Here is a 21,663-nt window from a genome sequence, read left to right on the forward strand (position 1 = left end):
GGTAGTTTGGCGTTGTGGTTTGTTTTTTTCAGAAATTGGTAAATTATCTGTAAGGACAAGAATCGGAAGGTGTCGGCTCTCTTCATAACCCCCTGGGTGATGAGGAGCAGGCCGGGGTGGCCAGGCAGCCCCTCCCAGTGCCCAGCGCTGCTGGAACCATGCCCCATGCACCGGCCCGGGCAGCCCAGGGCAGAGTCAGGCTGGGCCGGTGGAAAGCTGGCAATCTGGGCCACGTCTCCCCCGCCCTTTGTTGCCACTCCTCTCCCTGCTTTTCTACGGTCACTTGCACTGTACAAATCACCTGTAGAGGACTACTGAACAGAAGGAATGCCCCTTTACATCTTCACTGTTTAGTTCTACTTTACTGGTGCAAACAATGTTGGGAGAGGTGCTGTTGTGACAAATCCAAAACCACTGACCTCCCCTGAAAGGCATTATACCAGTATGCTTACTAAAAAACAGAACCTCGAATGAAGAGACCTGTATAGAGGTGCACATGTTAAAAACCATTCTTACCTTGTAACTTGTTACACTGGCAATATGAGGGGCAGGTATCATTAAGAGATGGTCTGCACAATCTTAGAAGTTTTTTAGGCCACGTAAACATGAAAATAGGACAAATCCTTGTGTGTCAGACCACAAATCCTTCCAAAACTTCATGGATAGGAGAAAATTTTAAGAGAACATGATAATTAAGTAGAATGTCAAAATCAACTATGCACACATGACCATTTGTGATCACTAATAAAATTTAAAGTAGTATCATCTGACAAAATAACTGCTAGAGTCTCTATCTTTTCTTTGGTCGGACCACACCTAATCTCATTCAGTAGCAAGAATTAACTACAGTGAAAAGTGAATCCTAGGAAGTTGTGCTTAAGGTCCTAAACAAAACTAGCCCCTAAGTTACAGTGTACCTTTTCATTTAGCCCAACACTGCTTGCTTAGTCTCTCTTACTAAGTTTCTCTTAGTAAGAGAGAAACTTAAGAGAATACTAGTCTATTAACTTTAGGCCCATGCAAATGGAAAACTGTACAAATACTGAGAATAAAAAAAAAGCCCCAAACCCACATCTTAAAGCTATAATTCTACCAATTTCCAGTGCAGCCAGGCCTAAATTAAATAAACTAGCTTCCTCTTTCTTTAAATACAAATGTGATTAAAAAGAAACCAGTATAATTACTAGCTCACTGCGGACACTTTTATGCTGGGATGGCTCAATTCTGTACTTGCTTGCATCCATGTTAGACAGATTGAATCATTTTAATTGTATCAGTAGAAGAGTCATGATAAAACTCTGTGAAGATGCACCCAAGTGGACACTTTGCATGGCTTGTCTCTAGGAATTAAGCCACAGAAGAGGCTTTGCCACAGACTTACTGTTTGACGATCCTTAGACAAGTCTTTGTGCTTGTTGTTCCTTCTTTAAATGGGGTGGTATTTCTAAAATGTTTATAAGACACTTACAACCAAAGTAAGCCTCAAATGAGCAGATTCCCTAGCAGAGGCCATGGGTGCTGATCTGCTAGAAGGAGTTACCATAGAGGATGGAGTGCAATGACACTCTTCACACTAAGTCTTGGTCCAGAGTGCTAGCTACTACACATTGATGACCTGTCTCAGTGTCACAATGACATTTGTGTCATATTGGACAATGTGAAACAAAAATTGTTTTTTTTTCCCCTCACTGGCTTACTTCTTTCAATGTGCTTTTGTGCACAGTACCATTAAGTTCCATGTAAGTAATATATAGGTTCTATACAAGATATAATAGGTTCCTGTTTAAGAAAATGGCAGCACATGTTAAGATATGTTAAGATGATGGCTGTTCGGCCTCACAAGATGCAAACCACCCCCCAATAAGCATCTGAATGTGCATCAGGGCAACTTGATAATTCAAGACATTTATACCAGGGCTTCTTTTGAGTGTCATTCACACTTTCTATCCTTGTCCTTTGGCAATTCACTCATCCAAGAAAATATCCATCTCTCCTCAAAGTCTTCTTAAGTTAACTGGGCCCCTCACAGGTAAGGAACAGGCCCCCTTCACAAATCTTTTTTACACATCTGATGACAGAACATTTGTATTAGCACTCATATGATTCTCCTAGTTAACCCGCAGTCCAGTAATTTCTGTTCTGGATCCAATGCCCAAACCAGTTGCTGCTGCTTGGTTATGACTGTTGCTTCCTAACATTTCTCCTCCTTGAGCTGGTGCTTCTTTCAAGACATTGCTGGTGAGAAGGCAATCAAATTCCAAATCCTCTATTGCAATTATTAGTCATTTGGCAAGGTGGGGTGCTTTATGGAAGTCAAAGATCTGTCTAAGTAATGACCCTAATTCTAAAACTGTCTTGTTTGTGAAGCAGTGCTGATGGACACCTGAAGAGAGTGGTTCTGCTATCAGAAATGGTTAAAGTACATGAACAGCAAGGAACACTAATGTTTCTGTCTCAAAGAAAGTCTTTTTTTTTGGCTGGGTTGTGTCTTAAAGTTTAAACCTTGACACAGAATATAGAGCAGAGGAAAACTGTAGAGGACAAGTGTTTATGTGGCCTAGTGTGTAGGAGCTGATAGCTTTGCATATGCTGAACTTCTTTAAAGTTTCTTCAGTGAAAACCAGATCTGAAAGGAAGGAAAGGAGGGCGTTTATTCCCAGCTGTGGTCTAGAGCCAACAATTTAGTAAAAGGTGAGTGATGAAGAGATTCTGATTACATGACATATTCCTGTAAAGGTTTTCTTTCATCTCTGCTAGTTATATGCTAAGGCCTGTACAGCTTTCCCTATTCCAGTGGGTTTCTTCTGCAGACCTTGACGACAGAAATAAAAACTCATCAGTTGCAGACGGTAGCATTTTTTACGGAAGCAGTGTATGTTTCTTCTCTTGTTCATGCTGTGCCACATCCCTTCTGATACTTTACAAACATGCCTTCTTCTGCAAACCTTACTGAAGTCCAAATCTGTTTCCACTTACACTCCACATGACAGGTGCAGTCACTGGGATCACTTGGACAACACAAACCACCTTTGACTTCACACACAGAGGGTTTACCCAGAGAATGTTCAGGTTATAACAGGCCAATATGACTCTTCTGGAAAACAAAACAAAACAAAACAAAACAAAACAAAACAAAAAACAAACCAAAACATATAGCTACACAGGAAGTTTCAAAACCCTTATTTAGTAATTTTGGTGTTTTGCAAACTAGAGTATGCTTTGGGAAAAGTCACACAGATTGGATGGTATATTGCAAAGCAAGAGTAAGACTATGATTTCCATTAGATATGTGTTTTCAAATATCTCAATTTTCACAATATCCTTCATAGCTACTTACTTGAAAACTAGTAGAAATGTTTGTAAGGAGCCTTTTGGTTCAACTTCTTTTCCATGCAAGGCAAGCTGAACTTGGGTGGAAACATCAGCTATATATTCTCAACCTTTCTTTAAAACATACTTTTCCATTATCCTTAGCAATAACAGAGAAGTATCTCTCCAAAGACAGAACTGTTTTTTCTAAACAATATGTTTCTGAGTAGGAACAGAAAATTTCCAACTGAATGATGAATATAGAGTTTTATTTATTCAAATCAGATCATCCCCTGTATAACTCAGAATTGAGGGCTTCTAGCAATGACAAACAAGGATGGAGAATCCCAGGAAGTACAGACCACCTGGTTGGCAGTGAAGCCTGATCAAAGAGGGAGATGCAGAGTGGGGATCTCATTCTCCCCAGCTTCCAAAATAACTTTGTGGAACACCTTGAGGAGAGTCCTCCAGCGGAATTTTCAAGGAAGTCATATATGAAGAGCCAGATCTTAGGATGTCTCTGCTCACCTGGGCGCTGTGGTTGCTGACAGAGGTGAGAAGAGGAACTTGCATCAAACTCCAGGAGATGCACGAAATGCAGGATGTGGGGCAGAACATCTCCCCTGGGGCAAGAAGGTTGCTGTTCCATGTCACCACCTTCTTTTGCAAATTTTGCTTTCTGTGAAGGACACTGCTTACTCCCCCGTGGTTTTGGCTGGAAGGCAGATGATTTCATAGCTCACTTTGACAATGAAGAGATTCAGTGTCATCACTGGACCTCCGGATTTTGTCACTCTGTCCTCCCTCCCAAGGAATGAGATCACTGTTTCTTCAGGTCAAAATTAAGAGAATATTATGGTGAAAATGGCACAACAAAAACTAGCTTGTCAGCCAAAGCTACTATTAGGCTATTTTTAATGAGATCTGAAAGCTTTTCTCAACAAAAATGTTACACTTTCAGCTCAAGAGCAAAACGTCTGCAGAGACAGGGCACCTGGGCACATGTATTTATGACAGAGCTGCTGGTGATTTAGATCATCGCTGTTGTTTTCAGACACTTCCAGCTGTACAATGAGTTGTTCGCAGCACACTTGGAAAAATCACTGGCAGTATTTGCCCTTTTCCTGAGGTGGCACTGCCAGCCTGGTCACAGCCCAGATGAATAGAATTCTCAGTTGCTTATTAGATGCAGATTTACAACAATTTTTTCCTCCAGTGTCTTACTTGAAATCTTCAGGAGATACTTCAAATATTTCCTTAAAACCATTTCTGAATGACTCCATTCAAAGAAATGAGACTTAGCATGGCTGCAAATAGTAACACTGCATGGAATGTGCTTTTCTTTACCTTTCCGGCTGGATTTGCTCAGATTGTGTCAAGTAATCTGCATATATTGCTGGTTCTCTTCTGTTAGTGAGCATTACCTAAAGAGGGTTTCAGAAGGCCATTCGTCCCTTCACTGTGGTTGGCTACTCTAGATGTGTGAGTAGGTGGTGGCTGAGGAGAAGTAGCAGCCAGACAAGGTAACCTCGGCTGATGAAAGGAAGTGGTCTGGGAGAGAGAGAGCGAGCAGGGATGGCACCGGTGCTGCTGTAATACTTCTCACCAGGCTGCATGTGCGAACCATCTGATTTTTGTTGACATGGGAGCCCTGCAGACAATCCCATTGTTTCTAGAGCTCCTAAGTTCATAAATCAGAGTCAGTACTTACACAGCACAAATGGAATGGATAGCATTAAGATTTGTATGCTTTTTGAGGAATTAATAGATTTACAGTAAAGTACCCAAGAAAACATATTCCATAGCAAAAGTATACCCATACTGTTCAGCTCATGTAGGGGGCAAAACTGATGAAGATACAGCAGTATGGACTTTTCTTCTGATGATCAGTATGACATGAACATTTTTTCACAGTAAAAATGTGCATAGAAAGTAACCATTTCATGGTAACTATAATGGAAATTATTTACTATTATGACATGTGATTCATTTAGCATCTTACTCCTTATGTATGTATAAGCACATAATTCTCTAAGTGCCTCTGTGAAGCTTTCAATGCAGTATTTCAGACAGATGGGAACTGTGTTCAGCTTCAACAGCAAAAAAGAGTTCAAGAAATGTTCTTCCAGAAGTGCATTATTTCTGAAACCTGTTGAGAGTTTGCTGTGCTGAGATCAGTGCAACATCTACCTATCTCTTCAACTTTTTGTAAACTTTGCATCAAATATTCAATTCCTCTCCAAAATCTCCAGACCATTTATGTGATTGTACACTCAACTCCACCACCAAAATAAGAGTTATCGGTTGCTTCTAATAAACCCAACATGCTGCTATCCACCTTCACAGGCACTCTCCTCTAAAGTTGTTAAGTACTCAGCCTCTCCTACTCCTGCCTAGAGGCAGGTAAGTCTCTGATGCTGACACTGCTATTAGACTTCTACACCTGAACAGGCAGAATCCAATCAGGCCTAAAGTGACAGAAAATACACAAGATTTCCCTCCTTACTGTTTTACCCAGCCCAGAAGACTCAACAAGATATGCTCCTTCACATCCGGGACTCCTTTACATAGTCCTCAGTGCTACATGTTAAATTGGAAAGATTCCTTGAGCTAGGTGTAGTGCTGGAACAGAGCTACTATTCCCTTATCTATATGCTTTCTGAAAATACACAATATACAAACATCACTCTGACCTGTACTCTGATCCTTTATACAGGACTCTATCTGTATCTGCCACACAGGCTAAACCATCTGCTTCTGAATATGCAGAACACACCTTAACCCCTACACAGTCCCCAATATTAGAAATCCTAGCACAGTATTAGCTCCACAAAACAGGAAAATAATGTGAGTTTATGGGATGCTGATATCCAAAGAAATAGGGGATGCAGCACACATCACTATCTGGTAACTACGCAGGATCTGCCATGATGTCTACACTGCATACAAGCAGTTACAGGAACTGCTGGAGGAAATAACCACTAGCTTACAGCTTCAAAAAGGAACTTGCATAGTTTAACAGGACAGTCTTGCCCTTTCACTGAATACATCCAAGCATATATGGTTGTCACCGAGTAGTGTCCGTCTCATCCCTGACAACCTGATGGTAGACAATGGAGTGTTTCTCATTCATTCGAGGAATTGTCCACATGTTCAACTCTGTTAACTTGCTAACTTCCCAGTGAGATATGATGCTCAAGGAAGATCACAAGTACTACACGTTATTAGAGTGAATCACTTAAGGTGGGCAAAGAACATATCCTGCAAGAACAGAAGCCTCAAAAAACTGCTATCCTTTCTCCATCTCTCTCCTTTCTGTCCCCTTTGTCTCCTCTTCTTCTTCCCATACTCACGCACAAAGACAGAAAATGCACTGTGGCAGCTGTACCTGCTCACCAAATACACATTAGTACCACTATTTAATAGGAAAGTAATTTTCCAGCCACCACCCCTCTCTCACCACCCCCAGAATGGTTATCCAGTATATATTATACTCCAGTGGGTGCCGCACTGGTCAGACACCTACCATTATATGCAGCCATCCCAATTTATTACTGGTTCATGAAGGAGGATCACCTCTTAAATGACCGTTCAGAGAAATGAAGTCATGCTAGTATTCTTACAGAGACTGTCTCCAGCTTCTATCATAATCATCCTGTTTCTTCTACCATCTTCTTTCCCAGTGCAGTCATTTCCCTTTATTTAAGGGTTCTATTCCAGGACTTGTGAGACTCAGGAGGAGAAACTGAGGCAATCTAGGATGTAAGAAATGACATACTTTGTATCAACAAAGCTTGTGATACTAAAATCTTTCAAGGGAATACCTGCTTCTCTCAGCAATTTCCAACAACAGATTTGAAAAGGGCTCTTTGCAGGGGAACAACTTCTACCACAAGTCACTCAGTGCTACCAAAATGTTAGTATTAACTTTTTCTTTAACATACACTTGTAGTCGACTTAGATTAGTACTTTCTTAACTAGAGGCCATTTGGCTTTCTATTCTGTCCTTATTCTCCTTTACCCCCTTTTCAGGAGTTTTAGAGGATTTCAAGTCTTTTATATTATTTTAATTCTCCTTTTTCCCTCATTTACCATGTTTCCCTGAACTTTAATTTTGCTGAAACAAATTCTCTTCTTGAATATGCCCCAAGTTTCACTGAGGGATTGCTGCCACAACAGAAAGGCGTATTCTTTTCCAAGTCAAAAAGAAAGACAGTTCGGACAGAAAGTCAATGTGGTGACCTCAAATTTGTATAAGACATAATGTTAGATAAACTTGCATGAAGCTGATCTACAGCACTCAGAGTTTAAACAGTCTGTAGTTTAATTAAATGAAAATCTGATGGTTTCCATGAAGGATAAGCGTGGGTCTGGCAGTGTGGATTCAATGCAGATGCTGATATGCATGATATGCATAAAAGTCGCTGGGTAGGCCGAAATGCTTTGACCAAGCGGGCATCTGATTAGTCTTAGTCTCCTTAAGGTAAATTTAACTCAACCTTGTCCTAAAGTACGGATAAAAATCAAAATGAGTAGCCACTCCCTTGGTATGAAATACTGAAGCAGTAAAACTTTCAAGAGCTTCTTTGAAGCTGTGGGTTTTGATTGTTTGAACTCTTATATGACTTAGTGGAGATAGCCTGCATTACAGAAGAAATTCTTGATACTGTATTTCTTTTATTACAGCATAACAGATCACATAACTGTTCTAGGGTTTCCAAATGTAAGCAAGTGGCTACTCACAGGATTAAATGGATGTAAGGGACATGTACATTCACAACCATTCACCGTCTCTATTTCCAGTGGCCTGGATAGTCTGTTACTAACAAAGGTTTTGCATTCAATCCTATAAAATTTTGGCAAGTACGTATTACCATGTTATCCATAGCATTTAAGGTTTTGATGTATTATTCTTCCTTTACAATTATTATTTTTATTTCACTTCTATTTCCTTAAAAACCTCAACAAAGACACAAATAATTTTGCAACCCCTCCTGCACACCCACTCTTGCTGTTTTGATAGCCCTTTTGAATTTTATGAAGCATTTAAATGTTTTTAAAATGATCCATCCTTTTCTGGACTCTAATAATGACATACCCAGATGTGTTGAAATCATATTAAATAGTTGTTTATTTTATCTGACCTTGCAAAATCATTATTTTCTGACCATATTAATACAGGAGTAACTAGTGAAGTAATTTTACTTCTCTATACGTGACTAGTAAAATACAGGCTAATGTCTCTTTTTTAATAGAAAAATTAGAGAAGGAATAGAAAAAAGACAGAAAAATCAGCTGAAAATGTGAAAAAATAATGAGAACCATAAAAAGCTCAATCTGTTTAGCTTTAAAAAAAAAAAAAAAAAAAAATGATTACAGGGTAAAAGCACCTTCCTGGGGAGAAAACAGTGAGAACTAAAGAGCTCTTTAATCCATCAGAGAGAGGTGTAACAAGAATCAATGACTGGAAGCTGAAGGCAAACAAATGCAAATGGAAATAAGGTTGAAAATTTTTAGCAGCAGGCATGATTACTACTTGTATTATCCTAGTACCTGGAAGCCAAGTCATGGATCAGGGCTCCTTCACACTAGATGCTGGTAAAAAAAAAAACAACAACAAACCAACCCCCCAAAATCCCCTAAAAAACAAACCCAACAAAAATAGAAGCCTTATAAAAGAAAAACAATCCCAGACAAAAGGTTACAAACAATGCATAAGATGAAGTAACACAATAAATCAATGATAATATATCTGATATGACAGGCAACAGTTTCAGACCATGGTTTCATGAAATGAAGGGTTGTATTGAAATACTGGCTTAAAGTGATTCTGCTCTATCAAGCCTGATTCTGCCAGCTCCCACAACTTCTCTACAGCTGTGAAACTTTCAAAACTGATCCTTATTAAAAAAAGTTAAAAGCAGGGTTTTCATTTTTTCTTTACAACAAAATGACAGTGGAACTGATGTACTTTTGCAGGCATTTTGATTTTTATGAGTTTTAGTGAATGGCTTGACCAAAATTTTCCTAATTACCTATGTATCTCAGTATCACCTCTGGCACTGTTTACAGAACATCTGAATTTGCTGCATTACTTGTGGGAAGACTGCATAAACCAGAGAAATATATGCAAAAGCAAAGCATGAGGTTGTTTTATTTTCCTCATAGCAAATCACTAGCCTAGTCACCAAATCTCAAGCGTCATCCATGGATAAGGTAGAACATTAACAAAAACTGAAACCTAGCCCATGGTCTGCCAAGAATTCTCTGAAAAAAACCCTATCAGCCTAATCGAGTCTAACATAAAAGATAAAAGAGATGAGCTTGTGATTCCCAGCACTATTGCTCTGTCACTGGAGTCTACACACCATCACTGGTAGCTTACGAACACAACATTCCACTAAAGTTTGACCAGAAAGAAGATTAAAGGGGGAAGCTGAGATCGTAATTTTTCTGTTATAAAAGTTTTTGCTACATATTTTTGAGATCAAGAATCATTGCCCCTGAAATTCATCTGGGATAAAACTGGGAGACTTGAGAAGTACTTCCTCTTCTTTTCCAACAGAAAAACACTGATTGGAAAACAACCCACTTTTGCTTTCTATTTCTTTATTTACACTATTAGCAGACTACAGCAACACGCTGCACACCCCCAGCATCTGTTGTACTGAGAAACTCTGGAGGAGCTCATTTCTTGGGCTCGGAATGCTGAAGAGAAAACAAAAGCTAGGGTAAACTCTCCACAAATAGTCCCTGAGACTGAAGGCAAACCAAGCATACCCATGGCCTTTGCTACCCAGCCTTCTTCCTTCCCTTCCCTTCCTCCCTAGAGGTGGCCAGCCTTCTCTGACCAGCTGACGTCCTGAATTTCGCTGAGCTGAAATATTCACGTTCAGATGCAGGGAAATGGTTATAACCAGATACGAAAGCATTCAGTTTTCCCTGTTCCTTGTCAAAAATACTTCAAGCTACAGCTGTAACAAGCTACATTAAAAGAATGTTATTTCATTGCAAAGTTTCAATACTTAATAGCGTTAATATTAGGCCCCATCTTCTCTGCTAAACTTTTCCACAGGACCGCGGCCGCCCTGTGTGTGCAGGACACACGCTGCTCAGGAAATGAATCAGGATTGTGCATCGAATTAGATTATTTATAGGTTGGTATATGTGTTTGCTCTAGAAGTTGTGCAGAGAACAAGACAGACAACTACAGGAAGAGTGCGATGGGCATGTGGTTAAGGCAGTTGAACGCCACACAGGAACACTGAGTTCTGCCTCTGCCTTCGCCATCGGCTTCTGTGAATGAGGAGCGAGTCAGACCAAGCACCTTGGCAGATGGCCACCAACCGTGTCTTCCTCATTTTCTGGGAGTCCAAACCAAAACACCTCAGGCCTTTCATGTAGAAATGCAAAGCAGCTGATTATAATGGAAGCTTTGGCTTTTGAGAAAGAAATGGAGCTGGAGGCGTAAGGTTAAACAGCAGTAGAATTCAATTAATAACATTGACTTTACTACTGACTGAATGAGTGGCTGGGTTTTCTTCTTGGTCAAACAAGACAGCAGTGCTTTTCTGCTGTTCCGCTTTTCTGTTGTTCTGGGAAAATATGCACAAATTCATCAAATACTGTAAAGCTCTTAGATATCATTGTAATAAGCCTACAAAGAAAAAAAATGAAGGTATTTCTGATTCTCTATATACAGAGAAAGTTTTGGATCTTTTAATCTGTTAATCAGCCTATATTGCTACATAAATGTATTAAAAAGTCTATACAATATAAATGCTAACATGCATAGAGATGGAGCATATCCATTTTTTCCCTTAAACTCTAATGTGATTTTGCAAAGTCCTTTCCAGCTTCTATAAAGGCTATTTAACTTTAGTATTAGGTGAAACTCCAACACAGTCATAAGGAATAGGACAGGGAACAATACTCAGTGTAAACAAAAGATATTCTCTGGTTCACAAAAATAAAAATATTCTCTCTCAGCTGTACAGTGTGTCATGTAACCACGGCCACAGAAATAGAAAAGCAACAGGAGAGCTAATAAAAGTTAGTGCCTTTTCCTACTTATTTTATTGGTCTACATCACAGTGTATCATCACACTGAAAGCTTTCAGTAATAGTAGGCTACTAGGAAAATAGCACATTGAAAAATAAAATAAGTGTACTTTGTGTCCAACAAATAAAAACCAAATCTACCAACATCTTTGAAAATGACCTGAATAGAGTTCTCACAGTCACTTTGACTTCAACATCTGAGTTAAGAGAAATCCCACGACTGAAAACACAGGTGATGATCTCCTCCATTTTAGGTAGGAAGTCATTGAAATGTAAAAATATAACACAATAATGAGTTTTTGGCACATGACACAACAGAAGTATTGTAACAATGTCTGACAACATCCCAAGCACACAGTGTCTGAATGGTACTGAAGCAGATGTGCATGAGACTCAGACAATACTGTTTTGTAGGATAATTTTCATGAATTAGAAGCAAATAGACAGGGAAATAAAATAGAAATTTAGGTTCAGGCCTACAATCAGATCTTCAGAGTAGAAACTTGCAGTCATCCAGAGTCCCATTAACTCAGTCGGGTTCCATGTCTACTGAGGTCCATTTAAACAAATCCCGTGGCAGGATTAGAGCCTAAGTATGTAAGCAGAAAAAGGATGAAATCAGGTTCCATAGTGGCCAATTCTAATTAAAGAAACAGCAAACTAGTCCCAGAAAAATAATCTGAGTGTCTAAACCATTACAAGATTTATATTTTTACCACAAAATGCTGCAGATACAGGAAAGGCTGCAGTGGTATCTCACATCTAGAGGTTTATACAGCATTAATTGATCACAAGCATACTCCCCTTCAGGCAAACACAAGTACCTGCAGTGCATTTGCTCACCTCCTGCGTGCTGCTGCTTTTACATATTTATGTATAATTTGTTTTATTATTTTAAATAAAGTGGTCTAAAATCAGTAAAGGTGATATTTTGATCTTCATCAGCTCTTACTTTCTAAAGATGTAGATTTTTTAGTCTCTAAGTAACATAGAGGCAAAACCTAAAATGACATAATCTTACCATATTTTGAAACATTGTAAAACTGACAGAAAGTAATATTCTTTCTGTAAAAACATTCACTGTTATGCCCATTTGAAGGTTGTGAGAAGTTCTAGCTTGGCAGTGTGTTAGATGAAGTCACTGTTTATGCTGATGTTTCTCCCTAACATACTAATAAAAGCTCACAGTAGCGCACACACCTAGTATCATACCCAATTGCCAGTGAGAAAATATACCATCCCAAAAAAATTTCTGCTTTGTAAGGAGGTTTGCCTACTGAAATACAGGCTTTAACACGATAGGAAAGTGTGACAGTGGCAGTGAAAACACTACAGTGGCAGCAGGTTTATGGCAGAACAAGCACACAGAGCCACAGGCTACACTGTGGAGTATCACGTCATCTGAACTTCAGCAGCAGCACTTATCCTCCACCCCAGGAAGGGATCTGTGCCTCCTGCTGCATCTTGCACCTTCCTTTTCCATCACTGCACCTTACACCTTCACTGGTACTACCTCTCTGAGGCAGCCAAACCAAAGACAGTATGAGGTTGTCCAGGAGTATGATACCGCTCTTCCTTTTACTATAGTAGAGTTATACCTTCAGAGATCAGCATGTAACCAGACAAATCAATATAAACACACTTTCTGTCAAAAAAAAAAAAAAAAAAAAAAAAAATCAGCTATCTCTGATCACTTTTACTTCTACTACTTGATGGCTTAAGATGCAGCAAGATCCTTTATATGACATAAATTAGCAAGTTTAAAAATTATTCCAAGGTAAGTGAGGACATGAACAGCTGAAATTCACTGAGATGTTGATTTGTCTGTAGCACTGATGGAGAAGTAAGGCCTCAAATTGTTATTTTTTTCCAGGTGGAAAAAAAGTACTACATATGAAGTTTTTTATTCACTATTCACTATGCACATGGACATTAAGATGCCCTTTTTGCTGAGATGTGACACTGAGTTTACTTGGACTACTTGCATATGAGGAAACTCATAGACATGCAAGACAGATGTGATTTCCAAAATCTATGGGAGAAGGTAATGATTTCGTTATCTTACTGTTGTTAGCGCAGGATAGGTATCGAAATCTTTATTTCTATTGTAATGTTGAATTCCCACTTGTATACTACATGCATGTCAGAAACTAGTACCACCATACTTCGAATATAGAGTCATATTTTGGTTATTTTATCTCAAGGAGTTACAGACTAAAACCTGGCTGCCGCTCAGTAAGCGCACCGGGGAGGGGGCAGAAAGCACACCCCAGCAGGGCTCTGCCTCTCTGCCTGCAGGCAGAGGTCCCGGCCGCAGGGCTGAGCGAGCCAGCAGCGAGCAGAGGGTCACCAGACCTGTGAGCATCCAGCTGCCAGCACCCCACACTTTTTGCCCACAAATATCTGGCATGCCATGAAGTGCGTTTGCTCATGAATTTACAAATTCACAAAGTTTTAGCAATCAAAAGGTCATTTACTGCCTTACCTGGACATCACTGGTCTTTCTCTGAGTAATCTGAAACTACTGAAGGTCTATTAATAGCAAATTCCTTTCCAAAGAGTTACATTTCTGAGGAGAGGCAATTTTTAAATTTCTCTCCCCCAAGGATACTACATACTTTAATATTTTAATCTGGACACCTAACTGCTAGACACCTAAGACAATATTTCTTCTTTCTCCTGCAAAAATGCATTAACAGTTTATATTTCCACACTTGGTAGAAATGTATCTACTGTCAAAATAACAAGGAAAAAATATAAAGCTGTTTGTTTTGTTTTTTTTTTCTTTGGGTTATGCCTCCCCAGTACTAAAGTTGCCTCACCAGTTTAAGTGAGAAAAGCCTAGAAACAATTCTAATTCACACCTGTTTGCTACCATGCCCATACAATATGCTAGTGGAAAATTAGCCAAGAACAGATGTTATTTCCTCTGCTCTTTCTCCAGTCCCCCTTCTCAAGCTGTGAGTTCTGGGACATGCTGAAGGGGAAAAGAAAGGATGACTGTGGCTGGTACAGGACCTGGCTATGAAAGCCTTGAACAAACTGAAAGCTTCCTCCTGCTAGGGAGAATTCTTACATCATCAGGCAGGATCATAATAAGGAACTGAATCAATTAATTACATTACTGAAGTACTATGGAGTCTAGTTATTATAAGACTTAATAACTTAATTGTAAAGAAATTACTGTACCTGGTGTTCATTGTTACTATAAACCAATTAAAAGATTGGTGCCTTCCCAGAAACGCAAACCACACCTTTTCAAGCTAACTATTCCCCTGCGACATTACAATTAATGTCCAGTCCTTGGTGGCAGGTGGGGAAATATTCTAAACAATATTACATAGGAAGCCATCATAGGAGCAAAAAACCATCAAATAAACAATACAATTATATTTGATGACAGATCTCTAGGGTTTTCATATTAATAACTTAACTGCTGGAGACACATGCAAAGCTGCCCAGCTACACCATCATCTGTCTACTGCTCAGACACGTATCTCTAGCATCACCTTAGATACCAAATTTACTCCATATCCTAAGAGTCATATTAATAATTTGCAGAAACTTTCAGTGCATCATTTCCAAGATAGTATTTTTCTTAATTCTTCCAATCAGCTGAAGCATTCAATCAGGTTATCAATCATCATCATCATCATCATCACATTTTGATTCAGCAACATTTTTCTCTGCTTTTGAGAAATCCAGCCTAATCTCACCCGCATTCATTCAGAAAACGGCTGCAAAGACCCTTTTCCTAGTCGATCACTTGGAGAACATACCACTGTCTCCAAAGCTCTCCCTGACTTCTCCTGTAATATCTGTTACTTGTCTGCACTTTCAAGGCCCTCCCTCGCTTATCACCACCACACCTATTGTTGTTCCTTAATCACCTTCAGAAAGCCAGCTCTGGTTTGTTCAAGTTTGAAGCCAGGCCAATTTTCATGAAACATAAAGCTGAAAAGACCGTTAGATCATACTGTCCAATTTGTTTATTATTTTGTGTTTGACTAAAACACTTTCAAAAACCCCCACCTTTTACTGAAAAAATAAAAATGCAGAGATTATTTTTGTGTCTCTTTGCTTCCTATCTCCCACCTGTCAGTCAGTGTCAGTCCAGCTTCCAGCTCCTCTCTCACCCATGTTATATTTACAAACAAACCTCTTACACCTTTTCCTGTTTTACACCTTACACTTTGGGGAAACTCCCTTAAAGATCTGAAAACATACTTCATCGCTGTTCTTCAAAGTTTTCTCTGAAATTCAGCTTACTAAGATGACCCTACAGCCCTTATGTGCAAAATGTGCAATAAGAAGGTATATACACACCACCTATTTTTAAGTGCCTGAAGTAGGCAAGTGTGGGATGTAGGAAATGGATCCTCCTATACAGTAAATGGAGAGAGGCTCCTGTTGAGAGTGATTTTGATGAAGGAACTCCTATAATATTCCAAACTGTCCTCTGAACTAGTCTTCGGATAAGCTGTGGAAATGGCCTAGGGAGATCAGTCTTTTGATTTAGGTACAGGAGTGGGATGCCTGAAGTATAAATGTTCCTCCTCAACTCCTAGTATTTCCCTTTTCATCTGTGTTTATTTTCTCTTTTCCATTGTATTATATTTACATTGCAAACATTAGGATTGCAGACAATCTTTTCAGCCCATGTTTGTGTGGTACCTTAGCATCACAGGAACTTCAGTGCCCAACACTATTTTACAGCAATACAAAACCAGTTCTAAAATGCTATACAGTATTTTATTAAACAGCACCTGATCGTGTAATTATCATAGAATTATGCACACGTCAGGTAGAAGATGCACAGCTATGCATCAACTTTATTATTTTCTAAATTCCTTAATCCTGCAATGAATGTGTTCATGGCACATGGGCTTTTCTCCCCAGTCTGAATGACAGGCAAATCCTCAAAGCAATTGAACACAGTGAAATAGAAGGGAGAATAAGAGTGATGGGACGGTACATGTGGATCCAGGATGCGTACAGAATTTTTGGCAAAGGAAGCAGGGTGGGGGGAACAAACCATGGAAACCCTTGTCATGTGTGTGATATGTCATAAGCTATTTTCTGTAACAGCTGATGAGAAAATGGTAAAATGTAGGACTGGTAAGGTAAAAGTAAGAAATACAAGGAGCCCCTTCATATATGAAAAGAGTTCATGCCCCACAGTGGACACTTCTCCCTGCTACACTTAATGGACTTTAAATATACCCTATTAAAAAGGAGATTTCAGTGACATGAAGAAGGTCCCTTGAGCCCAAAGTAGGGAAGCAACCCCCCTAGATATATCTTACAAGCTAAGAAAATCTCTGAGTCTCCAAAAACACGCTTATTGCTGGGAAAAAATATTAAACATTATGAAGAAACAATAAGCTTCAAGAAGTTACTTGAATCCAAAAGGAGTCTCACACAAATTTGGAAATCTAATCCTAGTACAAACAAAAAGCAAAAGTCACACCAATCAGCAAGTACAAAAGAAACAGAACAACTGCTACTGCTGATGTTCTTGCTTCGGATCTATTTATCCAGATAACAGAAGTTCTTTCAAAGCACGAAGTAAGAGAAGAATTTCTCTTGAAGCAATCAAACAAAAAAACCTAAGACAGTCATAGATCAAAACCCGATGAGAGTAAACAAAGCAAAATATTGGATTAAATTATATATTTCATTAAAATAGATTTCATTAATGGCAAAGAGTTAACTGTAAAGTGTCTCAAAAGAATGTATTTGGTCCTATGTTATGGTATAGTTGTTAATCATCCAGCGACTGGGGTGAGTACCATGGCATAAAATCGTGGCAGTTATTTAGGTTATTTGGAATCATGGAAAACTGTTCATCTAATCAAAATGAGTAAGTGGACCCCAAAAATGCCAAATCAAGTTTAAATGATGATAGGTAACATATAATGAGATAAATCCAAGAGAAAACAGCCTGTGTTTTATGAGGTTTCAAATTAAAGGCACAACAGTAAGGAACTCAGCGTAATAAAACTCAGTGTGTTAGGCAGGGGGACAGTAACAGTTACCTAGAAAATCTCCAGATAAGTTCACATTACTCACTGAAATTTATTCTCCCATAGATTTAATTCACTCACACTCTTATGCTCACTTACTCACAAGCACCCAGACTTATCTGTCCAAATGGTCTGGCCAGGATAACTTACATGCAAAACAGAGGACAAGCGCCATCAGCTACTAAGTCCTCACCCCATTTAATGGGTTGTTCTTAATCGTCAATCAAAAACTAGTTTTTTGAGAAGATCCTTTTGGATATCCTTTAGAATCATGAGCTGTGACCAGATAGTCCTTTGCCTCAAGATCTTGATTACCTAGCCTTCCATAAATTTTAGGCCATATTGCTGCCCATTGTCTGGTTTTCCTTGTTTGGACTGGAAGTCTGAAATGTATGCCTGCAATCTCATCTCCTGTTTGGCTAACAGGAAAAAGAACAGTGTATGTGGTATACTACAACCTTGCTGCCTGCCACTTTCCTGCTGTTAGGATGCAAGGTCATCCGCTGGCAAGTCATCTATGCTGTTACACACAGATACTGCTGGGAATGGTGTCCTGGAAACAGGGTCCTTCTTATCAGTACAGGCCATTTCTTTAACCCCTTGTTTCACTCCTTCACCTTGTGCTTAATGTATACATTTCCATCCACCCTGCATTTATACCGATCTTAATACTTTTATTACAATGCTGCATAGTTTTATGCTAGTTAAACTGATCTGATGAAGGTCACTGCAGAAAGGACACATTCATATTTCTACCTTCTCCTTCCTTTGCCATGTGCTCCTCTATTCTCCTTGCAACAAGAGCAGCAGCCATCACTGGTAAGCCTGCTCAGGGAGCAAACCAAAAGAAAAATCAGCCCTTTAGTGGTAAGACTGGGATTGCTTTTTTAATGATGTAGTTCCATGTACTGGATCACTGGGCCAGAAGAATGCCAGTGTCAGGGCAAGGGAGGTGGTAGGACTGCCTCTGCTTAATGGAAGTTGTTCATCAGATCAGTTGTGCCATAATGGGAAAGAACACCAGATGCTTTGGCCTCAGGAAGGAACCAAGGGAACACTTCAACAGTTTAGTGAAAACCTCTGCTCAATACACCACTACATTCAAAATAAAAATAATAAAACTGGCTGCTTAAACTGGCTGCTTTCTTAGAAGAAAGTCAGTGTAATAGAATTACAAAAATCAATGCTGTGACCTTACCAGAAAAAAAACACAAGGTACAGGTCACCCCTTCTCCAAAAGGATACTGAAGAACTGGAAAGGGCTCAAATGTGAACAATGATAAATATTGAAAATATTCTATGAAGCGAAACTAGGAAGTTTAAAATCAAGACTATTACACATGTACATATAAAATAATAACTGCTCTACAAAGGTCAGATCAGACAATTTCATGCTTCCTAACTTATAACACAAGAAAAAATACAGAGAAACATTTAAAGAGTGGAAAATTCAAAACTGATCAGAAGAAACATTTTTCACATCATATGTAATTTATTCATATTGATTATCGAGGAAATTCAGTTATTGATGTAAATACAATGTCCCTAATCAACAATAGTATCGATCAAACCCATTACTACATAATGAAATCAGTAAGGAACTTATGTGGAGTTAACATCAACTGAAGCACTGGGATGTATTTACTAGTGAAACAGAAAACTGTATTATGGTTTAAGTCAGTATGGTAACTCCTATGTAAAAATAACAATTAAAAAAAAGAAATAGCAACTTGATTTAATTATTTAACTTTTATTCACAATGTTAGAGTAACTTTTTCTACAGTTTGCATTAAATACTATTAATAGCTCATTAACAACAGTATAGTCATAGTCAGGAGATTTTAAAACTACTGAAGTCTGGACACATTAAACTCTTATGTAAGCAATAAAGGTAAATACATGAAAAATTAAAATTAGCATGATTATAAACTCATTTTGTCCATCACTGTATGTTCTATCTAAAATGTGGTTTTCCTGATTTCCAGTCACAGACAGTTTCTTAGAACTCTATTTTTCAAATACCTGAAATTTAACATTTTTCCCCTTAACATTTTTTTAAAAGGATTGTTTTAACAAGGATTCTCAACACAGATCTTGCTAAAAAGCACCCAAAAAAATGACTACTTACTGATCACCCACAAACAAGGGAGCTAGAAATAGCTTAAGGGTTAATTCCTTAGTATGCCACCACTATACTGCTGGGTTGTCTTGATTAGACTATCCTGTTTTAGTTTTAAATGCATGATGTCACAGCATATACTAGAAAACACATTACCCCATTGTATTAGTCATTACAAAGAGAAATATATAATTCTTTCTCAAAGACCAAAGAGTCTTCATTTTAATAAGATAGGCAAGGAAAAAAAAATGAAAGAGAACATAAGGATGGGGCTTCATCTATTCTGTTTGCCTTTTTTCCACTGTGTTTGGGAAGGTAAAGAGAATATAATAATGTCTGGGGGTGGGGTATAGTGGAGGAACAGGAAGGAGAAGCTGCCAGCACTGCCAGAGCAAGGATGGGACTTCATGGTTTAGTCAGTGGCTGGGTCAGGTAAACAGGTCAAAATTAAATGGCTGAAGCATTGCACAGTACAACAGAGGGTACAAATGAAGACTCAAAAGGTCAATAATACAGATGGCACAAAGAACCAGAAAGATTGCCTGGGAACTCTTTCTTGCATAGCGAGAATACAGCTGGTACCAGGACAAGAGAAACTTGAGAGAAATTTAAAGAGCTACAGAACCTTTGTGCAGTGACACCTGAATGTAGGCATGGGCACTGGTTCTGTTAGAGAAGGGAATTTCAGTCGATGTACAGCTGTGGGTCTAAGAAGATCTTACTGTCTGCAAAGACAGAAAAGCAAGCCAACACGTTTCAGAAAGGCAATACACAACTTCTGAACCCAAAAGGTAACATACCTGCCATCTGTGTTCTGAAAGCAGCAGACCATTTACCACCAGGAAATCGTAACATAAAATTTATTCCCCTTATTTAACTTACGCTGCTTTGGAGATGACACATGCTGGGAACCTGAGTAAAAGAATTGTCACTTGCCAGATCTACCTTTCAGTTGTATAGCTTTTGCCTGTGATCATCTTAATAACACATCCCATTGTCAATAGATCACTTTCTAAAATAAAAGGGACATTTTGCTTTTCTACAACTATTTTACTATATGCTTGAAATTATGTACTGAATATACATAACTTGAAATATACTTCACTGTAGGTTTCCCTGCAAAGCTTTCCCACACACTTTTTTAAGTAGAGGGTGGGCAATTGTAATAAACTAAATTCATTTGGGACAAGGTGTAAATTAACTTCATTTAGATAGGAATAAATTTCTTGTTAAAGACATTTCCTTGCTCATTCCAATTGTATGAAAGCTGTTTATTTGGTAATAAAAGGTTTTAGACTGAAACAGAACTTCTTGCTGATGATTAATGTGCAGTTTAAGAGAGCCATTACTTTGTGACAGATACTACAGAAGGCAAGTGTCAGATAATATATCAGCTTCTGCTCCACTTGAATTCTAATTTAATGATCAGAACTCTCTTATTCTTAACGTCTTGTTTTAAATATTACAGTGCAAAGAGTTCAGCAGGATACACAGCAGTTACCGTAAGGGCAGAACACCTGTCTTGCAGGGTATCGTGTAGGCATTAAACGGAAGGTATTTTAGTATTAGACAAAGCACATTTTTGAACGTGAACACTTGCCACAATCAGCTAAATATCCATTAAAGGAAGATCCAAGTTTATGCTATATATGCACAAAAGAAAAGCGACATTAACAAAGCAATAAAATTACTTAAACTCACATGGTAAACTTTCAGATTGTACTTATCCTTTGGTCTGTACGTTGTGCGAATTATTTTCCTGAAATGAACAAAATACTTCTTGTCATTTTAAATGTTCTCCCCTGTAATTATTTCACATCTTTTTCCAACAGCTCTAGCCAGGAGCCTGTCTCTGTTCTCACTGCACACAAAGGCGCGTTCCCAGCACCACACAACGCACAGCGCGCTCCCACCTGACACTGCAAACCGCACGGCTTCGCTGTCAGTAGAAATGTCACAGTAATACACGGGCACCCCAAACACCGCCTACTCGCGGAAAGCACCACTCAGTTACAGAGCCAGAGCCAGCTCTGCTCCCGAGCTGTGGGCTACCCCAGGCTGCACCACAGACGCAGGCTAACGCAGCGCCCGGCAGCGCGACGAGCCACAGCCCAGCACCCCGCCTGCCGCCGCCGGCGCGGACGCAAG

The 21,663-nt window shown here is 39.0% G+C and overlaps 1 long non-coding RNA gene across 7 annotated transcripts in view; it reads right to left on the minus strand.

Moving 5' to 3' along the window:
* Positions 1-11,137: 11,137 nt before the first annotated feature.
* The window catches only part of LOC113479950, a 37,905-nt gene continuing 27,379 nt past the window's right edge, over positions 11,138-21,663 (minus strand). For all 7 annotated transcript variants that reach the window (XR_003398397.1, XR_003398395.1, XR_003398400.1 and 4 more), the window contains one exon: positions 11,138-11,959. This is a non-coding gene — a long non-coding RNA (uncharacterized LOC113479950). The remainder of the gene's footprint in view (positions 11,960-21,663) is intronic.

This window comes from Athene cunicularia, assembly GCF_003259725.1.
Source record: "Athene cunicularia isolate RWA chromosome 1 unlocalized genomic scaffold, athCun1 chr1_part1, whole genome shotgun sequence".
In the NCBI taxonomy this organism is placed as follows: domain Eukaryota; kingdom Metazoa; phylum Chordata; class Aves; order Strigiformes; family Strigidae; genus Athene; species Athene cunicularia.